The sequence below is a fragment of the Natator depressus genome, chromosome 2 (assembly GCF_965152275.1).
Source record: "Natator depressus isolate rNatDep1 chromosome 2, rNatDep2.hap1, whole genome shotgun sequence".
Taxonomy (NCBI): domain Eukaryota; kingdom Metazoa; phylum Chordata; order Testudines; family Cheloniidae; genus Natator; species Natator depressus.
In genome coordinates this window covers 17,605,025-17,626,957 of record NC_134235.1, presented here as the reverse complement: position 1 = coordinate 17,626,957, position 21,933 = coordinate 17,605,025, and the positions used below count along the sequence as shown (strand labels likewise).

Genomic DNA, 21,933 nt, shown 5'->3' with positions numbered 1-21,933 from the left:
ATTACAAAGCTGGTTCTTGCTCACATGCTCAGGGTCTAACTGGTTGCCATATGTGGGGTCAGGAAAGAATTTTCCCACAGATCAGATTTGCAATGTCCTTGGGGTATTTTCGCCTTTCCCTGAAGCATGGAGTGTAGGTCACTTGCTAGGCTCATCTGAGTTTATCTCACGAAAACTTTTCCCTGCTATTGTGAGGGCCTTGGGGATTAGAGTGCCCTGGTCCCTCTTATTCTCTGCCTCTAGCACATCATAGTTTAGTCTACTGAGGTCTGCAACACTTTGGTCTAATTTTGGTCATTGGGTTTAGTGTGCAGGTGCTGGGTGGTGCTGGTAGCCTCTGATATTCAGACGGTTGGACTGGCTGATCTGATGGTCCCTTCTGGGCTTAAACTCTATAGACTATAATCGGTGCAGAAGAGTCTCATTTTCTCTCTCCCCTGCAAGACAAATGGGGTGAAATCTTGCCCCTGCTGAAGGGAATGGGAATGTAGCCAGGATTTCACAGGACAAATTTTGTGGCCATGGGACTGTAAGAAACAAACCATGGCACAGCTGGCTCTGCTGGCTCTGTGAAATGCATTTCAGAAACAAATCTACTAAACAAATTTAGAAGGTTTGAGAGGGTCACTGCCAGCCTCAAACATGTTTTGAAAGAGACCCCTGCTTCTGTATTGGAAGATGGAGCCAGGCGAACCTCGTGGGCTTTGTGCTTTTTGCAGACTGCTGGAATGAATTTTTAGGTTGACAAAAACAGTTCAAGGTCACAGACCTTTCCTCCACTAAAGGCTGAAATAATTTCAAAACAATCAGCTGTTTTTCTAGCTGAAGGGAAGCCTTTCAAACAAGTCTCAGGAGAATCTCCCTGGAAGAAGGGTGTCCTGTGTACTAATACTGCATTTCTAGTTGTTTTATTAGACTTTCTCCCTCCCAGCTTCACGGCTCCTTCCCTGGCTCGGCCCACTTTCTGCTCCCTTTTTTTCCATTGGAAATCTCCCTCCTTCCCCTCCTTGCGCCTTTTTAAATGTCTCTCCAGAGTACAGCATGGATGCAAGAATATCAAGTTTGAGTGCAGTTTTTAAAACCACCCTGTTCGAAATTATGTACAATGAGTTTGCTCATCCCAGGCCAGTGCATGACTTTACAGATCAAGGCAGGATGTCATGATGCAGGAAAGAATAGGGTGTGGATGTTAAGTAGTTGTTGTATTTGGGAAGGAAGTGACTGCTCTCTGGCCTACAGAGATAATAAATAGCTGGAGAGTCCTGCATCTTGAGTTTTGATAATAGCCATAATAGGTGGGACATGCATGGTGCAACTGTGTCACTTCTCTGTAGAAATCTTGTTTATTTAAAAGCTAACAAAGCTGCAAAGCAGGGAATAAAATATGAGGGTTGGAAGGGGTGAGACTGAATGAGAAAGCTGATACAAAGCCCACTGGATCAGGCCCTAAAGGAAGGGAAGTTTGGTGTATGGGATTAGAGAATACAGATTAGACCGAGTGGCCCTATGCTGATGAGTTTGCCTGTGGATGGACCCAGGAGAAGGCCCACTGTGTTTTACACTGCACCCAGGATGCTGCCGAATGGAACAGTGGTTTGATCCTCCCATTGTTATTTATGCTATTTCTCCCCTGTGGTCAATTTCCCATGGAAGTTAAGACTGAGGATGAAAATAAGCCATTTTTTTCAGATAAAATAAAACCTGGCCCAGTCCTTTGGCCAAAAACCTCTTGTTGCAGCACCTTTTACCACTTAGCTCTTACCAGTTTCAGTAGCAATAGACAAGTGCTAATTATTATTTATGGGGACAGATCCAAACCCTGCTTAGTAGACTGTTGGCGAGATCCATTTAGATTTAGTTGGACCCAACCCCTGGATCTGAACACCCCTGAACTCTGGAGACGGTAGAGAGGTATTTCAGAATCCAAGCCCAGATCTGGAACTGGATGACATGGCTGGGCACTATTCACCTAGGGCTAGACTGCAACTGTACAGTCAGCTCTGAGTAGCTGCACTGCCCCAGCAACAGACCTGGGAACAAATTGTGACTCAGAGACAACCCTTCCTCCTGAGATCACCACTTGCTCTGAGGGTAGTGATGGAGGAGTCACTTCACACCTTCTTATTGAAGAGCGTCCTTCCTACACTGTGCATCTGGCCAGCGAGCTGGAGTGGCGGAGCTTGGGTTCCTCCAATTCTCTGTCCCACCACCGCTTCCCTGCCCACTTACTCACAACGGCATGTATCAGGCAAGTAGAACCTGCTCCCCCACCAAGCTGTAGTAACAATCTAAACAGGGCCAAACAGGGAGAAAGGAACACCTTCCCCCACTACCCTTTAGTCCCTTGCAAAGCCAAGTAATGGCTGTGACCATTTAGCCCCTAATGCGCTATCTCAAAATCCCAGAGCCAAACACCTTAGGACTCTGCAGGTTAGAAACCCAGGGCTGAATTTTGCATCTCGGACCCACCTCTTTCTAATGTAAATGATCTGTATTTGCAGAGTGAGTTTTATTTTATTTTGCATGTGTATTTATTTTTCTTTTGCTAATAGCCTGCCTTCCCCTCCCTTATACATCATGTGTGATGGCTAAATCTTATCTCTGTTTTTTAACAGACTAAAGCGCGAGCTGGCTTTTCAGTGCATTTGTTCCCAGATCTCTCAGGCCACCCTCTTTGACCAGTGCTAACATTCATTATACAAAATATCCAGAGTTAAAGAGAACAGAATAAAAGTTGTTTTCCCAATGGCCTAGAAGCCTAAGTCCCCTTTGAAGAAAGCACCTGGTATTAGCACAGTAATGCATTTAGAGCTAATGAAATATGAAATGCACCGAAACTTATTTCGCTCTGTATTGCTTCATCAGAAGGGAGATTTAATTCATCCTGCACCAGGATGGCTACGAGCTATAAAAAGAATTGTGGGAGTTATAAAAATCCTCATGTGCTCTGCCTCTGAATGGATTAAAAATATAAGGCAAAAGATGCTGTGTGCATAAAACTGGGAACAAAGTGATCTTAGTTCTGTCCTAGCTTCCCAGTTGATCTCTGGCAAGTCACTTAAAATCTCCACACACCAGTTTGCCAATTTGTAAGAGGGGGAATCAGGATAATACTACTTCTGTACCTCTCGTGTCGTATTGCAAAGCTCAGTTCATTGATGTATGTGAAGGGCTCTGAGATCCTTGGGAAGAAGGTGCTGGTAAGTGCGGATTATTAATATTATGAAATAATAGACCAAAACATTTTCCTAGATGCATTTCAGTAGAGCTCAATGTTCAGAACAATGCCCATTGAAATCAATGGCCGGGCAGCTGGTGAGCTGTGACTGCTAATTATTACACTGTTATAGCTGTCTGTTACCAGGCCAAAATGATTAGGATAAGCTTTGATAAATGCCTGAATTCTTGGATGTTTGTCTAACCCCGGAGATTCGGTGTGAGGTCTGACCCACTTCAATAATGAAGGTTTATTAATAAATGTTGAGAGGCAATATATCAGATACACAAATCTCTTCAGAGCAGTCGTGCCCAATCTTTTCAGCATCAGGGATGACAGATTATTTCATAAAGGTCAAGGGGCCACAATCAAACTTTGGGGGGAAGAGTTTCTTTCTGTTTTCCTTCCTTTGCACTGCTCACTGTCAAATCGCACCTGTCTAGGGGGCAGTAGTGGGAGACAGAGCCCTGCTCTGTAATGGGGTAAGTCAAACTCTTCTGTTTAAAAATCACCGTGCGTGGTTCAGAGAGGCCAGCTGGGTTTCATCTTCCAATTACACGTTTGTTCTGAACACAGTTGACATTGAGGGTCACAGTTTAGAGACTCAAGGGCCACAGGTTGGGTGCAATAGCATATTGCTGGTTGAAATTCAGAATTTTCTTTTCTGGGGAAAATTCATTAAAATCAATACAGCTCTTTCTGACATAGAACTGTTTTGATGAAAATTTTCTGACCAGCTCTACTTAGACCCTTAAGGAAAATTTTTGCTTGGTCATATATATTATCCCATTGTTCTCCCCATATTATACCTAAGAACCTCATCCTTCCAGAGCCTGGAGTACTTAGAAGAGACATTCAGCTGATACTTTACATCCAGAAGATGCGGCCTACAAAAAGGGTTTGAAATGTCAGCTTTAATCTGGCACAGTGATTATTCTATCTTGGTAAAGTAACCACGAGGAAAGAGAGAGAGAGAGAGCAAGGAAGGAAACCATTAGAAATAATAATGGAACAAATCAGCTTTTCTTTATATAGAGAAAAATGGGCCACAGCTTGACAATGTGCTGTTTATTAAATACAGTTTTACTTTCATTCTGTTATTTGGTTGAAATGTTTCAGAGGCTCTAATAAATTGGCCAGCTGTGAATTGAACTTGTCTGGTAGGCAATACCAAATGCTTCAGAAAGAATCATTGTCATTGGCCCAGATAAAATGCATTCCCCTTTTCACTGTATATAGTTTTTATCTCTTGTGTCTTTTATTTTTCTTTCCTCTGCCCATTGCAATTAGAGATGATGAGTTAAATACTGAGTTAAACATTTTACAGAATATGAATATTTTGACCTATTTCAGCAACAATGACTCCTTCCAACCGATCCTGGGCTTTGTCTAATGTGCCCTGTCTCGGCGGTAGTTCAGGGTCATAATAATACTTAGTTCTTAAAAAGAAAAGGAGTACTTGTGGCACCTTAGAGACTAACCAATTTATTTGAGCATAAGCTTTCGTGAGCTACAGCTCACTTCATCGGATGCATACTGTGGAAAGTGTAGAAGATCTTTTTATACACACAAAGCATTAAAAAATACCTCCTCCCACCCCACTCTCCTGCTGGTAATAGCTTATCATACACATTGTAAGGAGAGTGATCACTTTAGATAATCAAGTTGGGCCATTTCCAGCACAAATCCAGGTTTTCTCTCCCCCCCCCCCAAACCCACTCTCCTGTTGGTAATAGCTTATCTAAAGTGACCACTCTCCTTACAATGTGTATGATAATCAAGGTGGGCCATCTCCAGCACAAATCCAGGGTTTAACAAGAACGTCTGGGGGGTGGGGGGTAGGAAAAAACAGGGGGAAATAGGTTACCTTGCATAATGACTTAGCCACTCCCAGTCTCTATTCAAGCCTAAGTTAATTGTATCCAATTTGCAAATGAATTCCAATTCAGCAGTCTCTCACTGGAGTCTGGATTTGAAGTTTTTTTGTTGTAATATCGCAACTTTCATGTCTGTAATTGCGTGACCAGAGAGATTGAAGTGTTCTCCGACTGGTTTATGAATGTTATAGTTCTTGACATCTGATTTGTGTCCATTTACTCTTTTACGTAGAGACTGTCCAGTTTGACCAATGTACATGGCAGAGGGGCATTGCTGGCACATGATGGCATATATCACATTGGTGGATGTGCAGGTGAACGAGCCTCTGATAGTGTGGCTGATGTTATTAGGCCCTGTGATGGTGTCTCCTGAATAGATATGTGGGCACAGTTGGCAACGGGCTTTGTTGCAAGGATAGGTTCCTGAGTTAGTGGTTCTGTTGTGTGGTATGTGATTGCTGGTGAGTATTTGCTTCAGGTTGGGGGGCTGTCTGTAGGCAAGGACTGGCCTGTCTCCCAAGATTTGTGAGAGTGTGGCGGGGGGGAAGAAAACCTGGATTTGTGCTGGAAATGGCCCAACCTGATTATCATACACATTGTAAGGAGAGTGATCACTTTAGATAAGCTATTACCAGCAGGAGAGTGGGTTTTGGGTGGGGGGGGAACCTGGATTTGTGCTGGAAATGGCCCACCTTGATTATCATACACATTGTAAGGAGAGTGATCACTTTAGATAAGCTATTACCAGCAGGAGAGTGGGGTGGGGCGAGGCATTTTTTCATGCTTTGTGCGTATAAAAAGATCTTCTACACTTTCCACAGTATGCATCCGATGAAGTGAGCTGTAGCTCACGAAAGCTTATGCTCAAATAAATTGGTTAGTCTCTAAGGTGCCACAAGTACTCCTTTTCTTTTTGCGAATACAGACTAACATGGCTGTTACTCTGAAACCTACTTAGTTCTTGTAAATCACTTTTCATCTCTGGGTCTGAAAGCACTTTGCAAAGGAGGGTGAGTGTTATTAAATCCATTTTAAAGATGGGGAAACTGAGGCACAAAGCAGTGAAGTGACTTGCTCAGGGTCATGCAGCAGGTTAGTGGCAGAACCAGGACTAGAACCCAGGTCTCATCAATCCCACTTCAGTGTGCTGAGGCTTACAATTGGAGGGCTCCCAAGCAAAACCAAGCTAGAAGGGCAACCAGGCTGTGCTTTCGGTGAAGCTGTCCTGATTTACAGTAGCTAGGGAACTGGTCATTCAGTACATAGCAGCGTTGCCTTTGTGCAGCATTGTGAAGGCTGGTTAAGCATGATTCCGCTCTCCTGGTTGTGTCCAATCATTTTGTGATTTTTAAGGTTTACGCCTCCTTGACTAACAAAAGTATTAAATATTTTTCCACAACAGAGCAGGTAAATGATCTAGAGCTGCTCATGTAGGAAGTAAGATGTGCAAGGATGTCCTAAGGCAAGGTGGAAGGTCAGGAGACCCTTGGCTGCTTCAATAAGTTGAGAATGTTACTGTATTCTCTGCCTATGCTGCCTGTGTTTCTTTTTCAGGCATGTAATGCCAATAGGGTGGGGTATCCCTAGTCGAGGAATGTCTTCTGCAGTAAGGTGTGTGTGCACATGTTTATCAAGCAATATCTCTCATTTTACAACTGAACTCAGTGATGTGCTGGGCTCCACTTAGCTTCCAGTGGGCAGGAAGTGGGTTAAGACGTTAGTTCTGAGCTATAAAACCTTGAATGGGTAGCGGCCTGGCTTCCAGATCAGCTCTCTCCCTGTATGAGGATATGGCACTTTGTGATCATCAAAGGCACATGAGCTCACAGGCCTCTGGTTTGGAGAGAGGGGAGCTGTGGGCAGGCTGTCATTACCGAGGGGCCCTTCACTTTGGAAATGGCTCCCCGAAGGACTGACGGAGCTTGGAACTGTTGGTGGAATAGGGCCTGCCTTCAGGGCATCTCTTCTCTAAAGGCCAGATTCATGGCTCTGCTGGTGTGAAGTTCCTATTGAAGTGTGCCACCTGGGTGCACAGGGACTCCCCAGCAGGCACTGCGTCACTACAATTGGCTCAATACCGACCCCAGTGAGAGCTTCCGGAAGAGGAGGCAAAGTCAGGGATGTTGCTGGGATTGGGAGAAGGAGGCGTGGCTGGGGCGTTCTTGTGCCTTAGCTATTCTCAGATGCCCTAATGTCCCATTGATCATTGGCAGCTGAGCCAAGGGTGTTCAGAGCTTCTGAAAATCAAGCTCTGAATAAATTAATTCACTTCTACCCCTTTGCAAGCCAGTTAGATCTGGGGAGCAAATCGTGGATGATTTGAATTCTGCCTCCAGGAGGCAGGCTTACAGTGCAGGATCCCAGGGGTTTGGCTCATCCAATCAGTAGCTCAGCTGAGATTAGAAGCCCAGGCACCCAATGACCCAGCACTTTACTCACTGCTCTTGGCCACATGGGGTTTAATTTCTCTTTTAAACCATATTTGTTATGATAGAAAATAAGAATTGCCAGACTGGATCAGACCTGAGGGCCAACTAGTCATGATCCTGTTTTCAATATTGGCCACCACCGGATGCTGCAAAAGAAGGTGTAAGACCCCTACCGTAGACAGCTGTGGGATAATCTGTCTCCCACATTACATCTCCTGATCTCTACTAGTCAGAGATTGGCTTTCTGCCTGAAGTATGAGGTTTTATAGCCCTTCCACACTTTTTGTTAGCATTAGCTATGATCCCACTAGGTATTCTTGATAACCATATAAATGTCCAATCCCTTTATGAATCTTGCTAAATTCCTGGCCACAACTTACTGTGGCAAGGAGTTCCACAGTCTAATTATTCATCATGTGAACAAGTATTTCCTTTGATCAGTTTTGAATTTGCCACCTTTACCATCATTGAATGTCCCCATTTTCTTGTGTTATGAGACAAGCAGAACAGAAGTTCCCGGACCAGCTTTTCTAGACCATTCATTATTTTATATATTTTTTATCATGTCTCCACTATTTCATCTCCTTTCTAAGGTAAATAATCCCTGTCTTTTCAATCTCTCCATTCCTTTGAGAGTTTGTTCATTCCCTTGATCATTTTCATCATCTTGTACCAAAGCAGTGAGTTTGGTATATGGACATGTTTTATTTCCAAAAGGACAGAGAGGATACATCAAAATACAGCTGCTGGTTAACAACTGTATCTGATAATGGGAGAGTTCACAGAGGCATATTTGCCATCCATGTACATTTTTGTGCTGGCCTTGTCAGCTCTGTGCTGAAATTAATGATACTTTCCATGGGCTGTATGTCTGCAGCAGCCCTGAGAAAGCAGAAGTGATTTATTTAGAAAAATCCTTTCAAGAAACAGGGGAAAGAAAAAGGTGAACCTGTGGTTCAGAATGTCCTTGTCTTTTCTAAGGGGAAGAGAAAAAAATCTTGTATAGCAGAGACTTGGGTGGCCAGAGCCAATTCTCTATTTAATAACAACAATGAGTATGTTTGTTTCTTGGGAATGCAGGCTGATTGTCACCAGAGAGGGGTTCTAAAAATATCAGATCAGATCTTCAGGCTACTTTGAAAGACAGCAAGCTTCTCTGCAGGATGCAAGAGAATAAAATCAGGTCACAGGAGAGCCCAGCTCAAGCTACAGAGCGTTCCGTCTCTGTATAGCTTGCTGAATGCTAGCAATTTAGACATGGAAGCAAATAAAAAACATGAAGCCATAAGTTTTCCTTCTGGTAGGTGGGTGTAGATGAAAGGAACAAACAAGGTTCACAGTCCCTGTTTCCTCTTTCATTTATGGAAACTTTGATCTCACGTCTCTCTTTCAAAAACTGCACAAGTGAACTGTTTTTCTTTCCCTTTTCTTGGCTTTGGCCAGAAGCCGGCTTTTTAAAGCACACTGTAGATATAAAAAATGAACTAGTGTTAAAAGGGACAGACTGTCAGCTTATGTCTCCAGGTTTTGGGCCCATTGATTTTGTATTGATTTACACTGGCTGAGGATTTGGCCCATTGTTGTACCAATTAACATCTATCAATGAAAGCAGTTTATTAAAACACACATTTTTCTCTCATTTTAATATAGTTTATTTCTTTTGTGCCTTTCATGTTGCTTTGCATATCATTGATTTTACTCTTTTCCCTCCAATCACCACACAGCTGCCCTTCTTTATGTGAGTTTTTTGAACACCAGGATGGGAGAAAAGAGCATTTTAAATACATGAGGGAAACGATTGTAAAACCAGAGAAATTGGAAGGGGAATGGAAATTTCTTTAAAATATTAAAGATAAATTATTTTTAAATTGAGAGGTCTCTCTAATAACCTTTAACAGTTTACTCCAGTGCCCTGAATGAAAGGTATCAAGTTATAAGTCTGGGTGTGACTATTTTAAAACCCAGGTTAAACCTCAGAGCATGCCCAGTGTGAACTAGAAACCTCAGTAGACTCACACTGACCAGAATGATTGTACAATTAATCCAAGCGCTGGGCCTTTGCTCCATCCAGTGTGGCTCCTTTTATAACAACCTCCTGCATTGGTAGCCAGTAGGTTTGAAGCTGGAAACCTTCAGCACTGCTTCATAGACTGCTACCCCTTGAGCTAAAGGACTAACTCTCTTTGGGTGATACCAGTCAGCTCTGTGTTCTTGGGGAACCAGGGCGCAGTATCCAGCCTGTCTGACTCATAAAGGACACCTCCCTGCCCATAGCCTCTGCTTGAACCAAAACCAGTCAGAAGAAAGACTTACAGAAAGCAATGAAAAGGCAGTGGGAGACACACCTAAACCCCTCCTGACAAGGGTGACAAGATTAAGGCAACTCTTCTAGCCTCATCTGCATCAAAGATTGGACAGGGAGGCATCTCCATTAGCATACAGAATGGAGAACAGAGATTCCAAGGCAAGAACTGCCCTGAACTCTGGGACCAGAAAAGCAGGGAAGCACTGCATCATGGGGAATCTCTGCTCCAGAAGTTAATGAACCTACACCGGCACACACCCAGCTCAGCAGTTATCAGACCAATTCTAGTAATGAATCCTTGATTGATATCCAAAATACGTAAGCTGCCTAATTGCATTGTGAGCTCCCTTGAAGGAACACCACCCATAGCCAGCAATAATCAGTTCTTGTTGTCTAGCCTAAAGAAAACCTTTGAGTCATCAGTTTACCCATAAACAAATCTAGTGTTCTCCCTTGAACCATTGTGTTTCCCTACAAAAACCCCTACTCATACTCAAGTAAGTGTTCTGATGCCTGATCCAAACTCTGCATCAGTTCCACTGGGACTTCATCTTCTCCTGACTGATCATGCGGGGGGCTCTGCCTGTCTCCAGCACTCAGAACCCTAAGCTACCACCATCACCTGGGAACCCTGAACAGTTCAAGCTTCATGGAGTGGTGAGACCCCAGCTCTCTCTCTCTGTTTTCTTTTCTACCTCAGGTATAACTTTTTAACCCTGACTTGTTTGATCAGTTTTGTAATCTTTAATAATGTAATTGCTATGTCTGTTTAGGCTCTTCTTATGTAGTTATCACTATTATTCAATAAATTACTTTTATGGTTGAGCTGGTTACTCCCCTCCCTCTCTCTCTGAACTTTACTGTTTTGTGTTTTGGCTTCCCCATTTACTCTGCAGCAATGCTCCTCTTACCTAAGCGAAAGATCCCTGTAGCGCCCAAACTACTGTAGGGTTTGCTTATCAAGTGGGTTACTAACAAGAACAATTGTAATGTGAAAGTGGGGATAGGGATGTACTGAATCTATGACATATGAGGGTGGCAGCTTGGAAGTGCTGCTTGATCCAGTCTGCTGAGTCCAGGGGCATATAAGGGTGGCAGCCTGGAAGTGCTGTTCAACCCAGCTTTCTCAGGCTTACTCTAGTCCGGTGCGGTACCTGTGGCATATGAGGGTGGCAGCTTGGAAGTGCTGCTTGGCCCAGCCTATTGAGTCCAGGGGCATGTAAGGGGTCAGCTTGAGAGTGCTGGCTGACACGGTCCACTCAGACTTGCTCTGTTAGTGTGTGTGTGTGTGTGTATATCTGATTCTGGGGCTGGAGGAACCCAGCCCTGGGGAACCTAGATCCTGCAGGATAGTTCCATGGGGAGGGGACTTGCAGAAGGGAGAAGTAGAGCTCCATATGAACACACAAGTGACACAAGCAGTACATTGATAGAATTACAGAACTCGCCCCCAGAAGAGTAACCCTAATAAATGAGCATACCCCAAAGTAACCGGCACATCTGGTAACATGGGGTTTGCAGCAGTTTTCCTCTCCTGGACCAGCTATGAGGAGGGGATATAACACACACTTTACCTGTGTGTTACACTTCCCAAATGTTATGCCCCCCAATAGCAATCACACCTGAGCTCAGTTATTTCTGTAGGCAGAGTTCAAGGATCAGAGATGGCCTTGAAGAAGCAGTGCGTTCTACATTTCGGCTTATGACTAGCTTTGCTTCATATAGGTTATTTTCTTTTCTGTGTACTAATGACTACCTTGTCATTGCGCAATAGTGTAGAAAACGGGAGATTTTGTTGAAGGGAACGAGCAGTGCATGTATATTTAGTAAGAGGGCAGCATGATATATGGTCCTAACCAAAAGTGACTAACTTATTCCATTAACGGAACAGGAGATTTTTGCACCAGTGGTTATCTAAACACTGCAGATCCCAGAACTGTGCTGACAGCAATGAACGCTGCTGGTGCAGCACAGACAGCGATGTAAACAAGGTGGCATGTTAATTTCACCTCCATTAAAAACAGGGGAAAAGCAAACAAAGAGAAAGCGATGTTTGGCATACATGAGGGGATAAAATCTGCGGAGAAGAGACGTGCTATTGCCAAGCTCCTACGAGGGGATGACAAACAGTGCAGAGCAATGAAATAAAAGGGCACTGTACCTGTAAACTGTGCCTTTAATCCAAGGATTTCCAAGCTCTTTACCAGTTTTAATTACGTCTCCCACATCTCTATGAAACAGGAAAGTATTATCACACTCACTTGACAGATGGGAAAGGCAACAAGGGTCTATGCCTCCTTGTGTCAGTTAATTGACTCCACAGATTACTTAATCTGCTGGGAACTTGGGGTGGGGGCAAATCCCTTGGAATAGGGAATACCTTCATGGTGCTTTTCTCCACAGTGCTGCACAGCTCCTGATGATGGAGCCATGCCACCTGGGGCTTCCCTGACTGCTGCCCACCCCAGGAAACACCCCCCACAGTTGTATTCTATAGAAACTAGTGTAAAATATTTAGTTCCTGATTCCCATTTACACTAAGGGTCCCTTTATACCATTCTCGCAGTGTAAAGGGGCCTTAAAAAGGACATACATTTATGCCCACTTTAAGGCCTCCTTAGTCTACCAGAGTACACTGATATGTGGACCCCTCACACTCAGTCTGCTTTACCCTGCAGGTTTTGAGGGGAGAATCTGACACTGCTCAGCCAGCTCCTCAAGCAGTCCATGTCCCTTCCCCCATGCCCCACCCCTTCTCAACCTGCAGGGCTAGAAGGAGTGGGAAGCAAGGCTGGCATCCCCCCCTTGTGCAGCATCCTCTAGCCACGATCCACCTAGCAGTCTCCTCTCTGCTCATGGAACCAAAAGGGAGCATTTGGCCAAGAGGGATGACCTGAGTTACCCTAAGACATGCACGGAGCCAGTGGCAGATTCAGAAACAGAGCCAAAGTGTCCTGACTCCTAGTCGTCTGCTTTAGCCCCTAGATTGCAGCATTGATAGCATCCTTTAAAATACTGCAATGCAGTCCGAGATGATTCTTGCTCAGAGAAGGCCTAATCAAAAGACCAAATGAGTCAATGAGAATCTTTCCATGGACTTCAGTGGATTTAGATCAGTCCTACAGTACGTTATTCTTTGTCACATTATCATAGTGTTTTAGAGGTCTGGACTCAAATACTGTTCCCAGGGCCCATCAACCAGTCTGATAAAAAGACGCACTTACTGGGACTCAAGGATGCCAGGCACTTGCACCTCCAGATGAAGTGCAGGGATTAAATTAAGAGAGGGAGAAGGTAAAGGTCAGAGCACCTCCCCGTCCGAGATCTCCCCCTCCTCTCTGGTTGGTGCTGTGATAACTCCCCCTCCTGATTCAACCTACTTTACCCACTGATGAAGACAATGGGGAACTGCAAGGATCTCTGAAAATCAGGTCAGTTATATCTCAGTGAAAGGTCTGCAGTGACTGATGCAAGCATAGATTTTAGGAAGAGACTGGTGTGTCACAATAATTTCATCAAGTCATCCATACCCTGCAGAAACATCACAGGCACAAACAGCTATGAACTTGCTTTTGAACTGCTGGCACTAGCATTGCCCTCCCCAGGGAAACAAGAATAGGAATCTGCGAGTAAGAAGACAGGGTAAGACTCTGGACCCAGAGCCGATGCTTTGTTCACACTTAATTCACAGGAATCGGTGCAACCAGCTAAGCGAGGAGAAGACGCACAATTCAATATGAAATGCTCACAGGTAGTTTTACTGTTGAAAGAAGTTTGCTTTGGTGTTACAGCTCAACAGCTGTCAAGATTCAGTTTTTCTCACGCCTCCGTCGTTTGCACGAAATTGGGATAAAGCTAAAAAGCTGTTTGCCTGGTAGGCAGTATGCGTTCAGGTCCAGCATCACAAGGCAGGCAGAATGCAGAGATGGAGGCAGGCAGCTGGGGTGAATGCAGGATCAAATCCCACTTTAACAGAGGACCTTGCAAGAGCCTGCTCACACTTCCTGAGTCTGGCTCCTTCTCATGCTCAGCCACCATATGTATCCATTGAGCTCTCTTAGTGAGAGCTATAAGCATCTCTGTTGTGTAAGAAGCTGCTTCCTGAGATTTTTTTTTTTAGCAGGATGCCACAATTAGCTGCATTACAGCTAGGTAAAGGCCAGGAGCCTAGGTCAGCAAAGGAGCACACAGTTCAGCAATGTGCTGAACCAGACTTGAACAGCTCTCTGACTCCCCCTAGTGAAGTTGAGTGGGACTACACCTTCAAACATACCCTGTAGCACAGAACTGGACACACTATTGAATTCACAGATGCAGTCGTTGACTATTTTTAATAGATGGCATTCAACAGGAAAGAAAATGTCCCACACTAACATCTTTTCCATAGCCCTATCCTAATTAAAACAAAGTAAGATCCTCTTTTACTACTGAGTAACTTTTGATTAGGGCTGTCAAGTGATTAAAAAATTAATCATGATTAATCTCTTGATTAAAGAAATTAATCACGATTAATCTCACTGTTAAACAATAATAGACTACCATGTATTGAAATAGTTTTTGATATTTTCTATATTTTCAAATATACTGATTTCAATTACAACACAGAATACAGAGTAGCAGCCTTGTTAGTCTGTATTCGCAAAAAGAAAAGGAGTACTTGTGGCACCTTAGAGACTAACAAATTTATTTGAGCATAAGCTTTCGTGAGCTACAGCTCACTTCATCGGATGCATACAGTGGAAAATACAGTGGGGAGATTTTATATACACAGAGAACATGAAACAATGGGTGTTACCAAACAGACTGTAACAAGAGTGATCAGGAAAGGTGAGCTATTCTACCAGCAGGAGACCGGGGGGTGGGGGTGGGGAACATTTTGTAGTGATAATCAAGGTGGGCCATTTCCACCAGTTGACAAGAACAGTGGTGGTGGTGGTGGGGAAATAAACCATGTTCATTTTCATCATCTGAGTCAGATGCCACCAGCAGAAAGGTTGATTTTCTTTTTTGGTGGTTCGGGTTCTGTAGTTTCTGCATTGGAATGTTGCTCTTTTAAGTCTTATGAAAGCAGGCTCCAAACCTCGTTCCTCTCAGATTTTGGAAGGCACTTCAGAGTCTAAAACCTTGGGTCGAGTGATGGAGATATCTTTAGAAATCGCACAATGATACCTTCTTTGTGTTTTGCCAAATCTTCAGTGAAAGTCTTCTTAAAATGAACAATGTGCTGGGTCATCATACAAGACTGCTATAACATGAAATACATGGCAGAATGTGAGTAAAACAGAGTAGGAGACATACAGTTCTCCCCCAAGGAGTTCAGTCACAAATTTAATTAACGTATTATTTTTTTAATAAGCATCATCAGCATGGAAGCATGTCCTCTGGAATGGTGGCCAAAGCATGAAGGGGCATACAAATGCTTAGCATAACTGGCATGTAAATACCTTGCAATGCTGGCTACATAAGTGCCATGTGACCGCCTGTTCTCAGTTTCAGGTGACATTGTAAATAAGAAGAGGACAGCATTATCTCCCGTAAATGTAAACAAACTTGTTTGTCATTGGCTGAATAAGAAGTAGGACTGAGTGGACTTGTAGGCTCTAAAGTTTTACATTGTTTTGTTTTTGAGTGCAGTTATGGAACAAAAAAAGTCTATATTTGTAAGCTGCACTTACATGATAAAGAGATTGCACTACGGTACTTGTATGCTGTGACTTGAAAAATACTATTTCTTTTGTTTGCCATTTTTACACAGCAAATATCCATAATAAAAATAATATAAATTGAAGAGTCAACTTTGTGTACTGTGTTGTAATTGAAATAAATATATTTAAAAATGCAGAAAAACTTACAAAATATTTAATACATTTCAATTGGTATTCTATTGTTTAACAGTGCGATTAATCACGATTAATTGTTTTGAATTAATCACATGAGTTAACTGCGAGTAATCGACAGACCTACTTGACCAAATCACCCAAGATCTGATCCAACTTCCATACAGGTCAATGGAAAAAATTCCTGTTGACTGAATGTCAGCTGGATTGGGCCCCAAGAGAGCAAGAAAAAACGAGAGATTCAGAAGGAATCCTTCAAATGAAGCTACTTTAAACTAAAAAAAATATATATATTTTCAACGTATTTCTTTATTTCTTCTTTCATCCAAGATCACATGAAATTTGAGTTCATGTCAGAGCATGTCAAAGAGCTTTGAGATAGAGCACATCAGCCCTGATGCAGCGAAGCAATAAGCATGCACTTAAGTCCCATTACTTAAATGCACTGCTGAATAAGGATGCACTTAAGCACATGCTTAAATGTTTTTCTGAACTGGGGCTGTGACCCTCAGCCATACCTCCAACTTCTTCAAATGTACCTCAGAACACAGGAAGACCCACATTCACACAGTTGTTATTGTGCAGGAAGCCTTTGTCACTTTTCTATTATGTATTCACCACAGTATTCCAGAAATTGGGCCAGTGAGTTTCAGCATGCATACAGGTTTCTTTCCCAGCTGGAGCTCTTAACCCAGCAGTTTCCCTTCACTGGCAAATCTGCTCAAATTGAGCACCAAACGTCCAGTGCCTACTTTACATTCATCAGGTGAACTGTTAAGCAGAGGGGGATTTATAAATGTGTCCCCAGACTCAGCAAACATCTAATTTAGCACTGCATGAATATTACAGAATTCTTTGCTAAACCTCAAAGCCGGAACTAGCAAACGGCAGGGTCACAGAGCCACATTTTTTAAATAATCTCCTCAAGAAAAACCCTTCTGTTTGTTCTCTTTTGAATACACCTATGTTCTAAACAATTCATCTCAAAAGCTATTGCATACCACCGCTTCAAATCCAGCAACTCTCTGTCCCCACATGAAGTGATGAGAGCTGGCAGGACACTGCTGTTGTGGTAACATTTGTCTTCTATGACATCTGATGAGGCAGACTAAATGTGTCTGATTCAGATCTTACATATGCTAGTGTAACTTGCTTAGCTTAGATAGTTACTCCAGGATAACAGCAGAAACCAGCCCCAGGTTTCTGAAAGAATTTATGTGCAAGTGCTGGCATTTATTCACTCCAGATTTTGAATCTCTCTCTTTTACTTTGATGACACAAGAGTGATGTGTTTTGAAATGTAAATTTGAAAGCAATGGGCCAGAGTCTGATCTCATATATACCATGTTATTTCAATGGGACTACTCCAGATTTACACAGGTGTAACTGAGAGCACAATTTGGCAAAAAATGTACTACGGAAATAAGGAGGAGTGAATTGTGCTCTCACTGAAATCAAGGGCAAATTTCCCATTTAGCAGGACTGGATCGAGTATTGGTATTGGGCCAAATATGATGCAGGAAACTACACCGTTTGCCTTACATTTCTTATCTGTAATCTCTGCAAGACGGGAAAGTGCTGATACTAAATATAAACTTATTTAAAACAACCACAGAAAGTAGTCAGGGGAAAGGTGGTGGACTGTTTATAAGAGGGTTTGTTGAGAGAGGTTTACTGCAAAAGGTTTTAAACCCAAGGCACTGCATGGCTAAGACAATGTTGTGTAGTGGGTAGAGCAAGGTAGGATCCCTGAATTTTAGTGCTGGCTCTGTCATTGACCTAGAACATGCCACTTAACTGCCTCATGCCTCAGTTTTCCTATCTGTAGCATGGGCATAATACTTACCTCACATTGATGTTGATGTTGTGAGGCCTAATTAATATAAAATGTTTTGAGATCTGCTGCTGAAAGGTGTTGCAGTAGCACAAAGTATTGTTACAAACCTGTGGTATCTAGAACATTCTTGATCTCACCCCAAATGAGGAAGAAATAGACACAACATTCACTATGCTTCTAGCAATGGCCACCTAGAATGCCAAAGCAAAATCAGGGATAGACCTCAGATTATCCTGCTCCAAAAGCACAAGCTTCTACCATTTGAACCAACGGAGACCATTCTGATTCCATCTCAGAGAGGGCAGTGGTACACACACAGACTACCCGGTTCATGATTTTAGCCCCCAAAGTGAAAGCAATGAAAACAAAGTGTGTTTGTCGAGAGAAATTCAGAGTGCTTTAGCAAGACACCTGCAGACTTGTTCTGTGAAGTATTAATTGTAATAAGAAATGACACACTCTCTCTCAGAGAATAGGTAGGTCATTGTAAGGAAGCAGCAACAACTGTAGCCTGCCTGAAAACAAGGATAGAAACTCAGAACTTCTACTGTTGGCCTGCAGACCCCGAGAGTTAAAATAGAGAGAGGTATGTTATATTACGCAGATGTTTGCATATGCATTATCTTTGTCGCTGCCCTTTGACTAAGTTCTTGGTTATCAGTTTAGTATTAGCTGTGTTCTCTGTCAATTGATAATGTCCTGCCCTCCTAGGGGAAGGGACTGGATCCATGGTTCCCATACTTCTACCTACTATGATCTTATGACAAGCTACTCAGGACTTCATGTGAAGAATATTGGACTTGTCTTCAGGACAAAGTTTAAACAGCTTATGAGCTATAAGGTGGGATTTTATAAAATCATTTGGCATTGGCCTAATTCTGCCCTACAGAAGTCACAGTGAGGTTTCTATTTGATTTCATTAGTAGTAGAATTAGATCAACACTGAACACTTTTGAAAATCTCACCCCAAATGAGGAAGAAATAGACACAAATGCCAACTTTATCATGCACTGTAGTGACCTCCTTTTATTTCCATTGTACAGGACTGTGACCATGCAACAGTAGACTCAACGTGCACCTTCTATCCAAGGATCTCAAAGCATTTTACAAGCAATAACACTCCCAGCCCCCTTTTGTGGGAGATGTGATGCTACAGATGGGAGAAACTGATGCACACTGTGTTTATGTAAGTCCTCAAAGCCACTCACCTAGTTAAGTTGGGCTGGTTAAGGCTGCCCTCCCTGGCCACTGTCTATCACCGCCCCCTTGCAATTGTCCCGAAGTCACCATCTGGGTTAGGTGGCATGAAGGGTATCTGCTCACCACAAGGCACCATCTGGCAGTTACATGTAGCATGGTAGCTTCATCTCTCTTGGGCAGCAACTGCCTCCTCCTGCAGTGTGGCCCACCCTCCTGGGCCAGCTCAGTCCTAGGACTTGCCCATGCTGGGGTAGTCCAAACAAAGTAAAGGGGAATTAACAAAATTCAGAGTCCATATGAGAGGGAGAGGGGAATGCTTCCCTTTCAGGCTGTCTCTGTAGCAGGTCCTCCCTTTCCTCAGGGAGGGATTTTTGGGTAGCTGTTGTGGGGAGAGATTCTGTCTTTTCCTTCACTCAGCTTTCCTCCGCTGGAGCTGTAGGTGGTAGGTCTGCTCTCTTTCCTGGTGTAAGCAGAGTCAGGATGAGCTCTACCCTGACATCTGGTGGCGAGTCATGGTGGGTTGTGGAAAAGAACTTCAGGGGCTGATCTCATTTGCATAGGCACACCCACCCTGCCTAGATGGTCACTTTGGCTGCTTTAGGAGCCCCAGTTTCTCTGTTATTGGGGCAGGCATAAACTGTTATTATCGTGATTATGTGAATCAAGGACAGTGGAACTGTACTTGGCCTTTTGTTATGATGGAGGGACTCACCGTCAACTAAGCAGCACTCGCTATGCAAGGGTCCTGGGTTCCAAAACCCAGTGAATGGAGAGAGGTATTAATATTTGGTGGTATAGGCTTCCTCTCTTGGTGAGGGCTTTATGTGCTGATTGCACTTCCTTCTATCTCCACCGTAGAATATCAGAGGTAATTTTGATTCTATTAGGAGTCTAGTTACAGACTGCTGAACTGAATTCACTTTGGGCTAATGGTGCACCAGTACTGAGGCTCCCCTACTACAAGCTGAAATCACTGAAAAGAGCTAAATTTACTAAGAGCTGAAATCACTGAGTGTTGTGTTAAGTAGGGGGGGAGCCTGAAGATATATTGCGGAGCAGTTTGCGTGATGGCTGGCAGAGCAGAGCAGTTTGTCGGATGCCTGGAGCAGCTCATGGGGGTGGCTGGCAGAGTGGAGCCCCATGGAGAGGTGGGGCAATCTGCTTTGGACCATGTAAGGTGCCCCTTAACTGCCCCCCCCCCATCTCCACCCACGTTGGGAGGTAAAACTCTGCAGATAAACTTTCAAACTCTGGGGCTGCCCTGACCAGGGACAGAGACTTTTGGGTTGTTGGACTTTTGGGACTTTGGGTGATTTTGGGTTGCTGGACTCAAGAACCAAAGGGAAAGGAGATGTCCCAATTTGCTTGGGGTGGGTTTTTTGCTCATGCGTTGTGTTATGAATCCTGTTGGTGGTGTTTCCCCAACATAATGCCACATTGTTTCTCTCTGTTATTAAAAGGCTTTTTGCTACACTCAGACTCTGTGCTTGCGAGAGGGGAAGTATTGCCTCTTGGAGGCACCCAGCGGGGGTGGTATATATTTGTCCCAGGTCACTGGGTGGGGTTCGAGCCGGTTTTGCATTGTGTTATTGGAGTGGAACCCCTAGATACGGAACCCGGCCCTTGTTGCTGCCAACTCTGACGGGCAGAAGGGTTACACTGGTCTGCCACCAAATGAGCCACTCCCCTGCCTTTTAACTCCTCCTCCAGTTGGAATATTTTCTATAGGCCTGGCAGGGCCAGGCTACCCCTGGTTGCCCAGTGTGGGGTTTGTATACCCCATTGCAAAGCTGAGGGTGAACATTTTCAAAAGCGGCCACTAATTTTGGGGGCCCTGAAACACAGACAGCACCCAAAGCAAGTGGCTACTTTTGAAAATGTGAATTGTTAGGGAGCTTTACAGTGTTTGTTATTGTAGTCGGGGTACATCTGTCCAATGGGGTTCACTGCAGGCTTAAGGTTAACCAGGCAGGAAACATGAGGTAAGGTAAGGAGGGGTCTAGGATGTGGGGTTTGGTATCAGGAGAGCTATTTCCATTTTGCTCTGGTTAAAATACGTTTATTCAATGCTAAACAGAGCAGGATGGAAACAGCTTGTCTGATGCTCGACCACATTTAGAACCCAGTCAAAGCCTCTGAAGTATAAATAATAATATAGATAATATTTGGCACTTACGATAGTGCATTAAAGCACTATCCTAACATCCACTCATTAATCCTCATGCATAAGTATTTTACAGATGAGACCGCTCAAGCAAAGAAGGCGTATAGGGGTTTGTAGCAAAGCTTGTAAGGAGCCTTCTGGCTCTCTCAGTAGAACATTCAAAGACTGCTGTAGCGAGCACTTGAATTATACCACAGTACAAAAAAAATTGTTTTCTGTGTGTGCACTCATACATGCATATACTGACCTATATAAGTACACCTATGCACTCACACACAGAAAACAGCCTAAGACTTAGCACCACTTTACTCTTCCAGCTGCTGCCTAGTATGTGGCTGATTGGAAGGTGAGAACTGCAAATGCATGTGCTGTTTCCGTTGTGCTGTGCGGAACCCAGTAGCCTCTTGTCACACTGTGAAATAACAGTAAAATGGCCATCAGCAGGGGGAAAGCAAAGACCGGTAAATGCCCATGTGAAGAAAACCAGTAGGTAGTTGAAAATGGATTCACTCTCTCAGTGAAATAAAGTAGCGTCTGACACAAACAGTTAGTGAGTCTGGATGGTAACAGTCTCACCTGATTGATTGTTGTTTGATATAACAGTCTTAATTTTTGCTTAAGATATGAAACAGTAGGTCACTTTATATTTTCTACACAGGGGCACCTGCATGGCTAGTAGATGTGCACAGCCTGGGCCCATGGCAAAAGGAGAAGCAGACTGTATTTGGGGAGGAGTTCGTTTCTTTGAGTAGTGGGGGAAGACTGTCACCACATATAAGCAGGGCCAACTGGAGAGGGAGCAGGCAGAAGGTCCTCTGCTTAGCCTGAAACTTTGACAAACCCCGGACCTACTGAAGGGGTGAGATCAGAGTAGGGGTGAGGTGCATCCTGGCCTGAGGGCACTTTTGTTATTTGTCAAAGATCTGTAACTGTCTAGTGCTCTTAAGATTAATGTGACTGTGATTAAGAAATTCCTGTGCTAAGCCTGTGTTTCCTTGCTTTCCTGTCACATGATCCCTGAGGGGATTGAACAAGAAGCCCAGAGTGATCACACTCTGAGGAAGCAT

At 43.7% G+C, this 21,933-nt stretch overlaps 1 long non-coding RNA gene across 1 annotated transcript in view; it reads left to right on the top strand.

Annotated features, from left to right (window-relative positions):
• Positions 1-3,176: 3,176 nt before the first annotated feature.
• Positions 3,177-21,933, top strand: part of LOC141981266 (uncharacterized) — a 43,008-nt gene continuing 24,251 nt past the window's right edge. Inside the window, exon 1 of the long non-coding RNA XR_012637706.1 lies at positions 3,177-3,200. This is a non-coding gene — a long non-coding RNA (uncharacterized LOC141981266). The remainder of the gene's footprint in view (positions 3,201-21,933) is intronic.